Here is a 14,359-nt window from a genome sequence, read left to right on the forward strand (position 1 = left end):
TGCATTCCATGTGTATTCTTTTGTGACTGGGTTACCTCACTTAGGATGATATTTTCCAGATCAAACCATTTGCCTAAAAATTCCATTGTGTAAATGTACCACATTTTCTGTATCCATTTCTACTTTGAGGGACATCTGGGTTCTTTCCGGCTTCTGGCTATTATAAATAAGGCTGCTATGAACATAATAGAGCATGTGTCTTTATTGCATGCCAGGGAATCCTTTGGTTATATGCCCAGGAGAGGTATAGCAGGGTCCTCCGGAAGTGTCATGTCCAGTTTTCTGAGGAACCGCCAGACTGATTTCCAAATTGGTTGTACCATCTTACAGCCCCACCAGCAGTAGAGGAGTGTTCCTCTTTCTCCACATCCTTGCCAACACCTGCTGTCTCCTGAGTTTTTGACCTTAGCCATTCTAACTGGTGTAAGGTGAAATCTCAGGGTTGTTTTGATTTGCATTTCCCTAATGACTAATGATGTTGAGCATTTCTTGAGGTGCCTATGGCCATCAGAACTTCTCAGGTAAAAATTCTTTGTTTAGATCTGTACCCCATTTTTAATAGGGTTATTTGGTTCCCTGGGGTCTAACTTCTTGAGTTCTTTGTATATATTGGATATTAGCCGTCTATCAGATGTAGGCTTGGTGAATATCCTTTCCCAATTTGTTGGTTGCCATTTTGTCCTTTTAACAGTGTCCTTTGCCTTACAGAAACTTTGTAATTTTATGAGGTCCCATTTGTCAATTCTTGATCTTAGAGCATAAGCTATTGGTGTTCTGTTCAGGAACTTTTCCCCTGTGCCCATGTCCTCGAGGGTTTTCCCCAGTTTCTTTTCTATTAGTTTCAGTGTGCCTGGTTTTACGTGGAGGTCCTTGATCCACTTGGAGTGGCGTTTAGTACATGGAGATAAGAATGGATCAATTCGCATTCTTCTGCATGCTGACCTCCAATTGAACCAGCACCATTTGTTGAAAGGGCTATCTTTTTTCCACTGGATGTTTTCGGCTCCTTTGTCGAAGATCAAGTGACTATAGGTGTGTGGATTCATTTCTGGGCCTTCAATTCTATTCCATTGGTCCACTTTTCTGTCACTGTGCCAATACCATGCAGTTTTTAACACTATTGCTCTGTAGTATTGCTTGAAGTCAGGGATACTGATTCCCTCAGAATTTCTTTTATTGTTGAGAATAGTTTTAGCTATCCTGGGTTTTTTGTTATTTCAGATAAATTTGAGAATTGCTTTTTCTAACTCTGTGAAGAACTGAGTTGGGATTTTGATGGGGATTGCATTGAATCTGTAGATTGCTTTTGGCAAGATGGACGTTTTAACTATATTAATCCTGCCAATCCACAAGCATGGCAGATTTTTCCATTTTCTGAGGTCTTCTTCGATTTCCTTCTTCAGAGACCTGAAGTTCTTGTCATATAGATTTTTCACTTGTTTGGTTAGAGTCACACCAAGATACTTTATGTTGTTTGTGGCTATTGTGAAGGGTGTCATTTCTCTAACTTCTTTCTCAGCCTGCTTATCCTTTGAGTATAGCAAGGCAACTGATTTGCTTGAGTTGATTTCATAACCAGCCACTTTGCTGAAGTTGTTTATCAGCTATAGGAGTTCTCTGGCGGAGGTTTTCGGGTCACTTAAATAGACTATCATGTCATCTGCATATAGTGATAATTTGACTTCTTCCTTTCCAATTTGTATCCCCTTGACTTCCTTATGCTGTCTAATTGCTCTAGCTAGGACTTCAAGTACTATATTGAAAAGATATGGAGAGAGAGGACAGCCTTGTCTAGTCCCTGATTTTAGTGGGATTGCTTCAAGTTTCTCTCCATTTAGTTTGATGTTGACTACCAGTTTGCTGTATATTGCTTTAACTATGCTTAGGTATGGGCCTTGAATTCCTGTTCTCTCCAAGACTCTTAGCATGAAAGGATGCTGAATTTTGTCAAATGCTTTTTCAGCATCTAATGAGATGATCATTTGTTTTTTTCTTTGAGTTTGTTTATGTAGTGGATTGCATTGATGGATTTCCTTATATTGAACCATTCCTGCAATCCTGGGATGAAGCCTACTTGATCATGGTGGATGATCGTTTTTGATGTGTTCTTGGATTCGGTTGGCAAGAATTTTATTAAGTATTTTTGCATCAATATTCATAAGGGAAATTGGCCTGAAGTTCTCTTTCTTTGTTGAATCTTTGTGTGGTTTTGGTATCAGCAAAATTGTGGCTTCATAGACTGAGTTGGGTAGAGTTCCTTCTGTTTCTATTTTGTGGAATAGTTTGAAGAGTATTGGTGTTAGGTCTTCTATGAAGGTCTGATAGAATTCTGCACTGAAGCCATCTGGTCCTGTGCTTTCTTTGGTTGGGAGACTTTCTATGACCCTTTTTATTTCTTCAGGTGTTATGGGACTGTTTAGATGATCTATTTGATCCTGATTTAGTTTTGGTGTCGGATATCTATCTAGGAAACTGTCCATTTCCTCCAGATTCTCCAGTTGTGTTGAGTATAGGCTTTTGTAGTAGGATCTAATGATTTTTTGAATTTCCTCAGTTTCTGTTGTTATATCTCCCTTTTCATTTCTAAGTTTGTTAATTTGTATACTGTCTCTGTGCCCTTTGGTTAGTCTGGCTAAGGGTTTATCTATTTTGTTGATTTTCTCCAAGAACCAGCTCCTGGTTTTGTTGATTCTTTGTACGGTTCTCTTTGTTTCTACTTGATTGATTTCAACCCTGAGTTTGATGATTTCCTGCCTTCTACTCCTCCTGGGTGAAATAGCTTCTTTTTGTTCCAGGGCTTTCGGGTGTGTCGTTAAGTTTGTGTATGCTCTCTCCATTTTCTTTTTAGAGACACTCCGGGCTATGAGTTTTCCTCTTAGCACTGCTTTCATTGTGTCCCATAGATTTGGGTATGTTGTGTCTTCATTTTCATTAAATTCTAAAAAGTCTTTAATTTCTCTCTTTATTTCTTCCTTGACCAAGGTATCATTGAGTAGAATATTGCTCAGTTTCCATGTGTATGTGGGTTTTCTGTTGTTTTTGTTGCTATTGAAGACCACTTTTACTCCATAGTGATCTGATAGGAGGCATGGGATTATTTCAATCTTCTTATATTTGTTGAGGTCTGTCTTGTGACCAATTATATGATCGATTTTGGAGAAGGTACCATGAGGTGCTGAGGAAAAGGTATATTCTTTTGCTTTAGGATAAAATGTTATATATATATATACATATATATACATATATATACATATATATACATATATATACATATATATACATATATATACGTATATATACATATATATATATATGTATATATATATATGTTAAATCTAATTGGTCCAAAGCTTCAATTAGTTTCACTGTGTCCCTGTTCAGTTTCTGTTTTCCTGATCGGTCCATTGAGGAAAGTGCAGTGTTGAAGTCACCCACAATTATTGTGTTAGGTGCAATGTGTGCTTTGAGCTTTAGTAAAGTTTCTTTTATGAATGAGGGTGCCCTTGCATTTGGAGCATAGATGTTCAGGATTGAGAGTTCTTCTTGTTGTATTTTTCCTTTGACCAGCAAGAAGTGTCCCTCAGAGTCTCTTTTGATGACTTTGGGTTGAAAGTCAATTTTATCTGATATTAGAATGGCTACTCCAGCTTGTTTCCTGAGACCATTTGCTTGTAAAAATTGTCTTCCAGCCTTTTACTCTAAGGTAATATTTGTCTTTGACACTGAGGTGTGTTTCCTGTATGCAGCAAAATGTAGGGTCCTGTTTACCTATCCAGTCAGTTAGTCTGTCTTTTTATTGGGGAATTGAGCCCACTGATGTTAAGAGATATTAAGGAATAGTGATTATTACTTCCTGTCATTTTTGATGTTATTTTTTAAATTTGATTGGTTATCTTCTTTGGGGTTTGATGAAAGAAGGTTACTATCTAGCTTTTTCCAGGGTGAAGTTTCCCTCCTTGTATTGGTGTTTTCCTCCTATTATCCTTTGTAGGGCTGGGTTTGTGGATAGATATTGGGTAAACTTGGTTTTGTCATGGAATATCTTAGTTTCTCCATCTATGGTGATTGAGAGTTTTGCTGGGTATAGTAGTTTTGACTGGCATTTGTGTTCTCTTAGAGTCTGCATGAGATCTGCCCAGGATCTTCTAGCTTTCATAGTCTCAGGTGAATAGTCTGGTGTGATTCTGATAGGTCTTCCTTTATATGTTACTTGGCCTTTTTCTCTTACTACCTTTAATATTCTTTCTTTGTTTAGTACATTTGGGGTTTTGATTATTATGTGACGGGAAGTATTTCTGTTCTGGTCCAGTCTGTTTGGAGTTCTGCAAGCTTCTTGTATATTCATGGGCATCTCTCTCTTTAGGTTAGGGAAGTTTTCTTCCATAATTTTATTGAAGATATCTGTTGGTCCTTTAAGTTGTAAATCTTCACTCTCATCTATGTCTATAATCCTTAGGTTTGGTCTTCTCATTGTGTCCTGGATTTCCTGGATGTTTTGGGTTACAAGCGTTTTGCATTTTGCATTTTCTTTAACTGTTGATTCCATGGTTTCTATGGTATCTTCAGCATCTGCGAGTCTTTCTTCTATCTCTTGTATTCTGTTGTTGATATTTGCATCTATGTCCCCTGATTTCTTCCCAAGGTTTTCTATCTCCAAAGTTGTCTCCCTTTGAGTTTTCTTAGTTGTTTCTACTTCTGATTTTAGATCCTGGATGGCTTTGCTTAGCTCCTTCACTTGCTTGTTTGTGTTTTCCTGTAGTTCTTTAAGAAATTTTGTGTTTCCTCTTTCATGACCTCAGCCTGTTGACCAAAGTTCTCCTGTATTTCTTTAAGTGATTTTTGCGTTTCCTCCTTATTGGCTTTTGTATTCTCCTGAATTTCTTTCAATGATTTTTGTGTTTCCCTTGTAAGGGCTTCTACCTTTTGATCCATTTTCTCCTGAATTTCTTTAATATGTCCTTCATGTCTTCCTGTACCAGCATCATGACCAGTGATTTTAAATCCAAATCTTGTTTTTCTGGTGTGATGGGGTATCCAGGACATGCTGTTAAAAGAGAATTGGGTTCAGATGTTGCCATATTGCCTTGATTTCTGTTAGTGATGTTCCTGCGTTTGCCTTTTGCCATCTAGTTTTCACTGGTGTTAGTTGGTCTTGTTGTCAATGCTGGACTCACCATTGCAAGCTGCCTCTTCCCAGGTGGCCTCTGGTGCACAGCTGACCTCCTGCACTGCCTGGACACAGGGTGCTGTGGCCTAGGCTGTTCAGATCCCAAAGCAGACACCTGAAGGCTCCCGCCCAGGGCCTGCTGGACTCACCAGAGCACACTGACTCCTGCCACCTGGGAAGGGACCCCAGAGAACCAAATAACCCTATTAAAAAATGGGGTATAGATCTAAACAAAGAATTTTCACCTGAAGAAATTCTGATAGCCAGAGGCACCTTAAGAAGTGCTCAACATCATTAGTCATTAGGGAAATGCAAATCAAAACAACCCTGAGATTTCACCTTATACCAGTTAGAATGGCTAAGGTCAAAAACTCAGGAGACAGCAGGTGTTGACGAGGATGTGGAGAAAGAGGAACACTCCTCCACTGCTGGTGGGGCTGTAAGATGGTACAACCACTTTGGAAATCAGTCTGGCGGTTCCTCAGAATACTGGACATGACACTTCTGGAGGACCCTGTTATACCTCTCCTGGGCATATAACCAAAGGATTCCCTGGCATGCAATAAAGACACATGCTCCATTATGTTCATAGCAGCCTTATTTATAATAGCCAGAAGTTGGAAAGAACCCAGATGTCCCTCAAAGGAGGAATGGATACAGAAAATGTGGTATATTTACACAATGGAATAATACTCAGCAATTAGAAACAACGAAATCACAAAATTTTTAGGCAAATGGTTTGATCTGGAAAATATCCTAAGTGAGGTAACCCAATCACAAAAGAATACACATGGAATGCAATCTCTGATAAGTGGATATTAATTAGCCCAGAAGCTCTGAATATCCAAGGCACAAATCGTATAACAAATGACTCCCATGAAGAAGTATGGAGAGTGTCCTGATCCTGGAAAAGATTGTTCTAGCATTGGAGGGGAATATAAGGACAGAGAAAAAGGAGGGAGGTGATTGGAGAAGGGATGGAGAGAAGGTTTATGGGACATATGGGGAGGGGGGATCTGGGAAAGGGGAAATCAGTTGGAATGTAAACAAGAATATAGAAAATAAAAATATTTTTAAAAAAAGAAAAAAGAAAAACTCACTTAATGAACAGCTATTTTTTTCTAACCCCCCTCCCCCAGTCCCCTTCCTTCAATGGGTCACTAATATAAAAACAAAGTATTAACCTTTTAAAAATTACAACCTAGAGCCCCATCTGCCAAGAGCACGAGCTGGCCCCACTCCTTGTCTGCTATGCAGTGGCATGTGTGACCAGGAGATGCTGTCTGCTGTGCAGTGGCACGGGTGACCGGGAGATGCCACCTGCCCACCTGTCACCTGCAGCGGGTGGGAGAGCTGACCTTGCCCCTTGCTGGCTGTGGCATTCGGTGAGCTAGCTGAGGCAATGCTGGAGAGCTGGTCCTGATCCCAGATCTTCCAGTGTAGCCTAGGCTGACCTTAAACTCCTCATCCTCAGTCCAACCCAACAGCATTCCCACTGCTACACCAATGAGGTGCAGGAAGGGGCCAGCCCTGCTGATCCGAGGCAGCAGGATCTCCATGACACAGGGCAGCAGCAGGATGTCTGAGAGGATCCAGTACTGATAGTGTAGCAGAAGCCAGAGGCCTCAAACCAGGCCAGTGACTCACTGCAGTGAACATTTGCAAGTAGAGATGTGTGGACAAAAGGGTGTACCGTATGACTACAACTTCCTCGAGATATTTTATTTTATTTTATTTTATTTGTAATTTTTTTTGTGGTGGAAGGTTGCAAGGGCAGAGGGCAAGTGTGAATGGGTGGGGGAATGGGTGGGATTGGGGTGCATGATGTAAAATTCACAATGAACCAATGAAAAGTTTTTAAAAACTATAAACTATGTTTTAATCTAGGTTTTAAGCCGACTAGATCACCGGGGCGTGAGGAGGAACCTAAAGGAGCCTGACTTCTGACTTTCCAGGCCAAAAAGAAAATTCCTGGAGTATAATGAGAAAAATAAGAGGCTCTATAGACTACCTTCGGGGTGAGACTGACCTGCACAAGTGGAACTTGAAATGCTATACTACAGGAGAAGGGGGCAGGAGGGAGAGGGCCTTAGTTCCTACCTTGAAAACTACTTTATGGCTACATCTATATTGCTTTATTAAATGCTTAAAAGTAAAATGAGAAGACAGAAGCAAAGACTTCAGTGCCTCAGGTTACCCTGTGAGCACTTGCTCCGGATGTCTCCAATTCTACCTGGAGTTAAATGCAGCCCGAAGAAGCAGACAGGAAAACACAGCACCTGCATCACAGGAGCTCTGCCTCTTCCCACACTCGGGGAGTTGTTTGGAAATCTCGGAGGAGTCATTTTATATCAGCAAATAAAAGCTTGCAATGACCCGGGAAAGGCATGCGCACAAAGCCTATTGCATACACCTATTTACACACACCACCTTCGAAGCAGAGAGAATGCCAGAGGAGAAAGAGGCATCTGGGAGAAAAGAAAGGGCTGGACCCTGACCTCCGCACTGCCTTGCCAGCTCTCTTCCTCGTATTCCCACCAGGTGGCGCGCGCGAACCGCGCTGGTGCCTAAACTAGACTGGAATCGCGGATGAGGATGCCAGTCGCTGTGGAAACGGAGGACTCACTGGGGAAGGGGTAAGGAAGAGTGCTTTGGGTTATTTGTACTTTAGAACCACCAGCCCACAACCCAGGATCCTCACCTGAAAACGCTGGAGAGGATGTTGGGAGAAAGCTGACATCCTTGTGTGACCTCTGACTTCTTCAATCTGTCCCCCAAAATTTACAGGAATCCTCCCCTATGACACCCGACACTCCCTCCTCTTGATTTGTCCTAACAGGAGGTGGGCCTGGCGTCATGCCCTCTGGTTTTTTTTCTCTCGAAGCGTTGTTCCTGGGCGGTTAGGAACTGTTGAGAGGGGTTCTTCAAGGCTCACCCCTCTTTCACCACCCTGGAGACAGGGAGACCTGCCTGGTTTTAGCGGTCCTAAACTTAATGATTTGTAACCTTCAGGGTGTCCCAGCGCAGTCTCTAACTCAGCAGGTGCTCAGCCCTCGGATGCAGTCGTGCCTGTTGTCAGAGTAGGGGCAGTTTCAGGTACCTGAGGATCCTTGTGAGGGATGGAGGTTGAGGGTGTATATTAAATGGAAAACGCCAGAAATAAGCATTTTGTATGCTTTAAATAACGTTTGTCGTATGTGATAATTGTTCTACTCAAGTATTATTTATCTCTAATTTATACTAAGTTTTGTTACAGGTATGTAGGTACGGAAGGAGGGGGATGGGGTGAAGGCATCTACAGTGGTTGGTAGTATCCCAAGTCTCCGGCATCCCTTCGATGTCTTGAAATCTTAACCTCACAGAATACGTAGACTTTTGTGTTGCTGTATATCAGTCCATGATTTCCTCAAAGCTTTTGAATATGTTTAATAATTCTGAAACGAGATGGAAAAGATGTAGAAAGACACTGGGGTCAGACAGGACCAAAAATTGTGCTGAATGGACTTAGTGGAGAATCGGGAGTTCCACTTCCCCCTCCTTCTCCTAGTGTTCCCAGTGGTTCCCAAGCTGAGGAAAGCGGTTTAGTGAAGACCGCGTACAGCCTTGAGATCCTTCTGAGTGACGGGGCCTGATCCGGCACAGTAGGCCCATCCCCTGCGTTTAGTGTGCTTGCATATTAACCTCACAGGCAATTCATAGATTTAAGTTCCCTGATGCTACAATTCCTTCAAAAGAGAACATGTGATTTCTTCATGTAACGAATGTTCTGGATTTTTATGATACAGTTCTAATTTCATTCTGTGGTGACACATACCTTGACCAAAAACAATTTAGAGGAGCAAATGGTTTATTTCAGCTTACAGATTTTATTACAGCCCATTGTGAGGGAAGCCACTGAGGGAACCGTGGAGAAAGGCTGCTTACCCGCTCGCAGGGTTATGCTCTGTGGTGGTTTGGACATTAGTGCCCAGGGAGTGGCACTAAGAGGTGTGGCCTTCTTGGAGGAGGTGTGGTCTTGTTGGAGAAAGTGTGTAAATGTGGGGATGGGCTTTAAGATCCCCCTCCTGGCTCCCTGAAGACAGTCTGCTCCTGGCTTCCTTTGGATGAAGATGTAGAACTCTCAGCTCCTCCAGCGTCATGTCTGCCTGGACGCTGCCATACTTCTGGCCATGATGATAATGGACTGAACCTCAGAACCAATAAGCCAGCCCCAATTAAATGTCCTTTATAAGAGTTGCCTTGGTCATGGTGTCTCTTTACAGCAATGGAAACCTTAAGACATGCTTAGATAGTTTGCTCTTTGTTTTGTATAGCCCAGAACTACCTGCAAAGAGAATGGCATTGCCCACAGTGCCTCGGGCACTCCTACATCAGTTAATACGGTAACACCCCACCGACCAATGTGTATGAAGCAGTTAACTAGACAAGGACATTGTTTGTTTCCTCATGCTCTCCTTTACTCCATAATCTAGAAGAAGCTGATGTAGTGAGGAGCTAGGAAAGGATGCCCTATCTAAGGAAAAATAGGGGAGGAGAAATAGGAGGAGGAAGAGGAACAGGAGGAGGAGGATAAGGAAAGATTTATTTCTGTGAAGGCAAAGGAAGAAGATAGAGTGAGTGGTGCCTGCTCATAGGTCTCCTTGCACGCAGCTTGGAGCCCTGACACTATTTTTTTTAATTCAATATATTCTTTATTTACATTTCAAGTGAATTTCCCTTTCCTGGATCTCCCCCCCCTCTTAAAGTCTCATAAGCCCTCTTCCCTCCCCCTGTTGCCTAATCCAACCCTTCCCACTTCCCTGTCCTGGTATTCCCCTACACTGCTGCACTGAGCTTTTCCAGGACTGGGGGCCACTCCTTTCTTCTTCTTGGGCACCATTTGATATATGCATTGTGTCTTGGGTATTCCAAGCTTATAGCCTAATATCCGTTTATCAGTGAGTGCATACCATGAGTGTTCTTTTGAGACTGGGTTACCTCGCTTAGGATGACGTTCTCCAGTTCCATTCATTTGTCTAAGAATTTCATGAATTCATTGTTTCTAATGGCTGAATAGTACTTCATTGTGTAGATATACCACATTTTCTGTATCCATTCCTCCATTGAGGGACATCTGGGTTCTCTCCAGCTTCTGGCTACTACAAATAGGGCTGCTATGAACATAGTGGAACATGTGTCCTTATTGCATGCTAGGGAATCCTCTGGGTATATGCCCAGGAGTGGTATAGCGGGGTCCTCTGGAAGTATCATTCCCAGTTTTCTGAGGAACCGCCAGACAAACTTCCAGAATGGTAGTACCAGCTTGCAACCCCACCAACAGTAGAAGAGTGTTCCTCTTTCGCCACATCCTCACCAGCACTTGTTTTCTCCTGACTTTTTGATCTTAGCCATTCTGACTGGTATGAGGTAAAATCTCAGGGTTGTTTTGATTTGCATTTCCCTGATGACTAAGGATGTTGAACATTTCTTTAGGTGCTTCTCAGCCATTCAATATTCCTCAAGTGAAAATTCTTTGTTTAGCTCTGTACCCCATTTTTAAGGGGGATATTTGGCTCTCTGGAGTCTACCTTCTTGAGTTCTTTGTATGTCTTGGATATAAGCCCTCTGTCAGATGTAGTGTTGGTAAAGATCTTTTCCCAATTTGTTGGCTGCTGTTTTGTCCTTTTGACAATGTCCTTTGCCTTACAGAAACTTTGCAGTTTTATGAGGTCCCATTTGTCAATTCTTGATCTTAGAGCATAAGCTATTGGTGTTCTGTTCAGGAACTTTTCCCCTGTGCCCATGTCCTCAAGGGTCTTCCCCACTTTCTTTTCTATTAGTTTCAGTGTGTCTGGTCTTATATTGAGGTTCTTGATCCACTTGGACTTGAGCTTAGTACAAGGAGATAAGAATGGATCAATTTGCCGGGCGGGGGTGGCGCACGCCTGTAATCCCAGCACTCTGGGAGGCAGAGGCAGGCGGATCTCTAAGTCCGAGGCCAGCCTGGTCTACAGAGTAAGTTCCAGGACAGCCAGGGCTATACAGAGAAACCCTGTCTCAAAAAAAAAAAAAAAAAAGAATGGATCAATTTGCATTCTTTGGATGCTGACCTCCAGTTGAACCAGCACCATTTGTTGAAGAGGCTATCTTTTTTCCACTGGATGTTCTCCACTCCTTTATCAAAGATCAAGTGACCATAATTCTGTGGGTTCATTTCCGGATCTTCAATTCTATTCCATTGAGCTACTTGCCTATCACTGTACCAATACCATGTAGTTTTTATCACTATTGCTCTGTAGTACTGCTTGAGGTCGGGGATACTGATTCCCCCAAAAGTTTTTTTACTGTTGAGAATAGTTTTAGCTATCCTGGGTTTTTTGTTATTCCAGATGAATTTGAGAATTGCTCTTTCTAAGTCTATGAAGAACTGAGTTGGGATTTTGATGGGGATTGCATTGAATCTATAGATTGCTTTTAGCAAGATGGCCATTTTTACTATATTAATCCTGCCAATCCAAGAGCAAGGAAGATTTTTCCATCTTCTGAGGTCTTCTTCAATTTCTTTCTCCAAAGACTTGAAGTTCCTGTCATACAGATCTTTCACTTGTTTGGTTAGAGTCACACCAAGATACTTTATATTGTTTGTGGCTATTGTGAAGGGTGTCGTTTCCCTAACTTCTTTCTCAGCCTGTTTATCCTTTGAGTATAGTAAGGCTACTGATTTGCTTGAGTTAATTTTATAACCAGCCACCTTGCTGAAATTGTTTATCAGCTGTAGGAGGGGGAGAGGGAAAGAAAGAGGGAGGAGAGGGAGAAGGAAGAGAGGGAGAAAGAGAGAGGGAGGGAGAGGGAGGAGGAGTGGGAGGGGGAGAGAGAAGAGAGGGAGAGGGAGGAGAAGGAATGGGAGGGGGAGGTGGTTCAGTGGGGAAGTGTGAGCTGTGTGAGTACACAGACCAGGTCTTAGATCCCCAGTGCCCATAGAAATGTCAGGAAGGCAGGCATGGTGGAATCGCAGTGGGAGGCAGAGGTGCATCCCAGCACACACTGACTAGCTGGACTCGCTGAGTCAGCAAGCTGTCGGTCCACGAGAGACCCTGCCTCAGTAGACAGGCAGAGGGCAATTAAGAGGGCACACATGCAAACCCACATATCATGCACACACACCCAAGCAAAATAATAACTTATCTATATATGACTTGTTTTTATTTTTTTTAATTTTTTTATTCGATATAATTTATTTACATTTCAAATGATTTCCCCTTTTCTAGCCCCCCACTCCCCGAAAGTCCCGTAAGCCCCCTTCTCTTCCCCTGTCCTCCCACCCACCCCTTCCCACTTCCCCGTTCTGGTTTTGTCGAATACTGTTTCACTGAGTCTTTCCAGAACCAGGGGCCACTCCTCCTTTCTTCTTGTATCTCATTTGATGTGTGGATTATGTTTTGGGTATTCCAGTTTTCTAGGTTAATATCCACTTATTAGTGAGTGCATACCATGATTCACCTTTTGAGTCTGGGTTACCTCACTTAGTATGATGTTCTCTAGCTCCATCCATTTGCCTAAGAATTTCATGAATTCATTGTTTCTAATGGCTGAATAGTACTCCATTGTGTAGATATACCACATTTTTTGCATCCACTCTTCTGTTGAGGGATACCTGGGTTCTTTCCAGCATCTGGCAATTATAAATAGGGCTGCTATGAACATAGTAGAGCATGTATCCTTATTACATGGTGGGGAATCCTCTGGGTATATGCCCAGGAGTGGTATAGCAGGGTCTTCTGAAAGTGAGGTGCCCAGTTTTCGGAGGAACCGCCAGATTGCTTTCCAGAGTGGTTGTACCAATTTGCAACCCCACCAGCAGTGGAGGAGTGTTCCTCTTTCTCCACACCCTCTCCAACACCTGCTGTCTCCTGAATTTTTAATCTTAGCCATTCTGACTGGTGTAAGATGAAATCTCAGGGTTGTTTTGATTTGCATTTCCCTAATGACTAATGAAGTTGAGCATTTTTTAAGATGCTTCTCCGCCATCCGAAGTTCTTCAGGTGAGAATTCTTTGTTTAACTCTGTACCCCAGCAAATCAGTGGCCTTCCTATACTCAAAGGATAAACAGGCTGAGAAAGAAATTAGGGAAATGACCCCCTTCACAATAGCCACAAACAGTATAAAGTATCTTGGGGTGACTCTTACCAAACATGTGAAAGATCTGTATGACAAGAACTTCAAGACTCTGAAGAAGGAAATGGAAGAAGACCTCAAAAAATGGGAAAACCTCCCATGCTCATGGATTGGTAGAATCAATATAGTTAAAATGGCCATTTTGCCAAAAGCAATATACAGATTCAATGCAATACCCATCAAAATCCCAACTCAATTCTTCACAGAGTTAGAAAGAGCAATTATCAAATTCATCTGGAACAACAAAAAACCCAGGATAGCTAAAACTATTCTCAGCAACAAAAGAAAATCTGGGGGAATCAGTATCCCTGACCTCAAGCAATACTACAGAGCAATAGTGTTAAAAACCACATGGTATTGGTACAGTGACAGGCAGGAGGATCAATGGAACAGGATTGAAAATCCAGAAATGAACCCACACACCTATGGCCACTTGATCCTCGACAAAGAGGCTAAAAACATCCAATGGAAAAAAGATAGCCTTTTCAACAAATGGTGCTGGTTCAACTGGAGGGCAGCATGCAGAAGAATGCGAATTGATCCATTCTTGTCTCCTTGTACTAAGCTCAAATCCAAATGGATCAAGGACCTCCACATAAAGCCAGACACTCTGAAGCTAATAGAAAAGAAACTGGGGAAGACCCTTGAGGACATCGGTACAGGGAGAAAGTTTCTGAACAGAACACCAATAGCGTATGCTCTAAGAGCAAGAATTGACAAATGGGACCTCATAAAATTACAAAGTTTCTGTAAGGCAAAGGACACCATCAAGAGGACAAATCGGCAACCAACACATTGGGAAAAGATCTTCACCAATCCTACATCAGATAGAGGGCTAATATCCAATATATATAAAGAACTCAAGAAGTTAGACTCCAGAAAACCAAACAACCCTATAAAAAAATGGGGTACAGAGTTAAACAAAGAATTCTCACCTTGTTTTTATTTTATATTCATTGGTGCTTTGTCTGTGTGTATGTCTGTGTGAGCATGTCAGAAGCCCTGAAACTGGAGTTGCAGACAGGCATGAGCTGCCA

The sequence above is a fragment of the Apodemus sylvaticus genome, chromosome 1 (genome assembly GCF_947179515.1).
Source record: "Apodemus sylvaticus chromosome 1, mApoSyl1.1, whole genome shotgun sequence".
NCBI lineage: Eukaryota > Metazoa > Chordata > Mammalia > Rodentia > Muridae > Apodemus > Apodemus sylvaticus.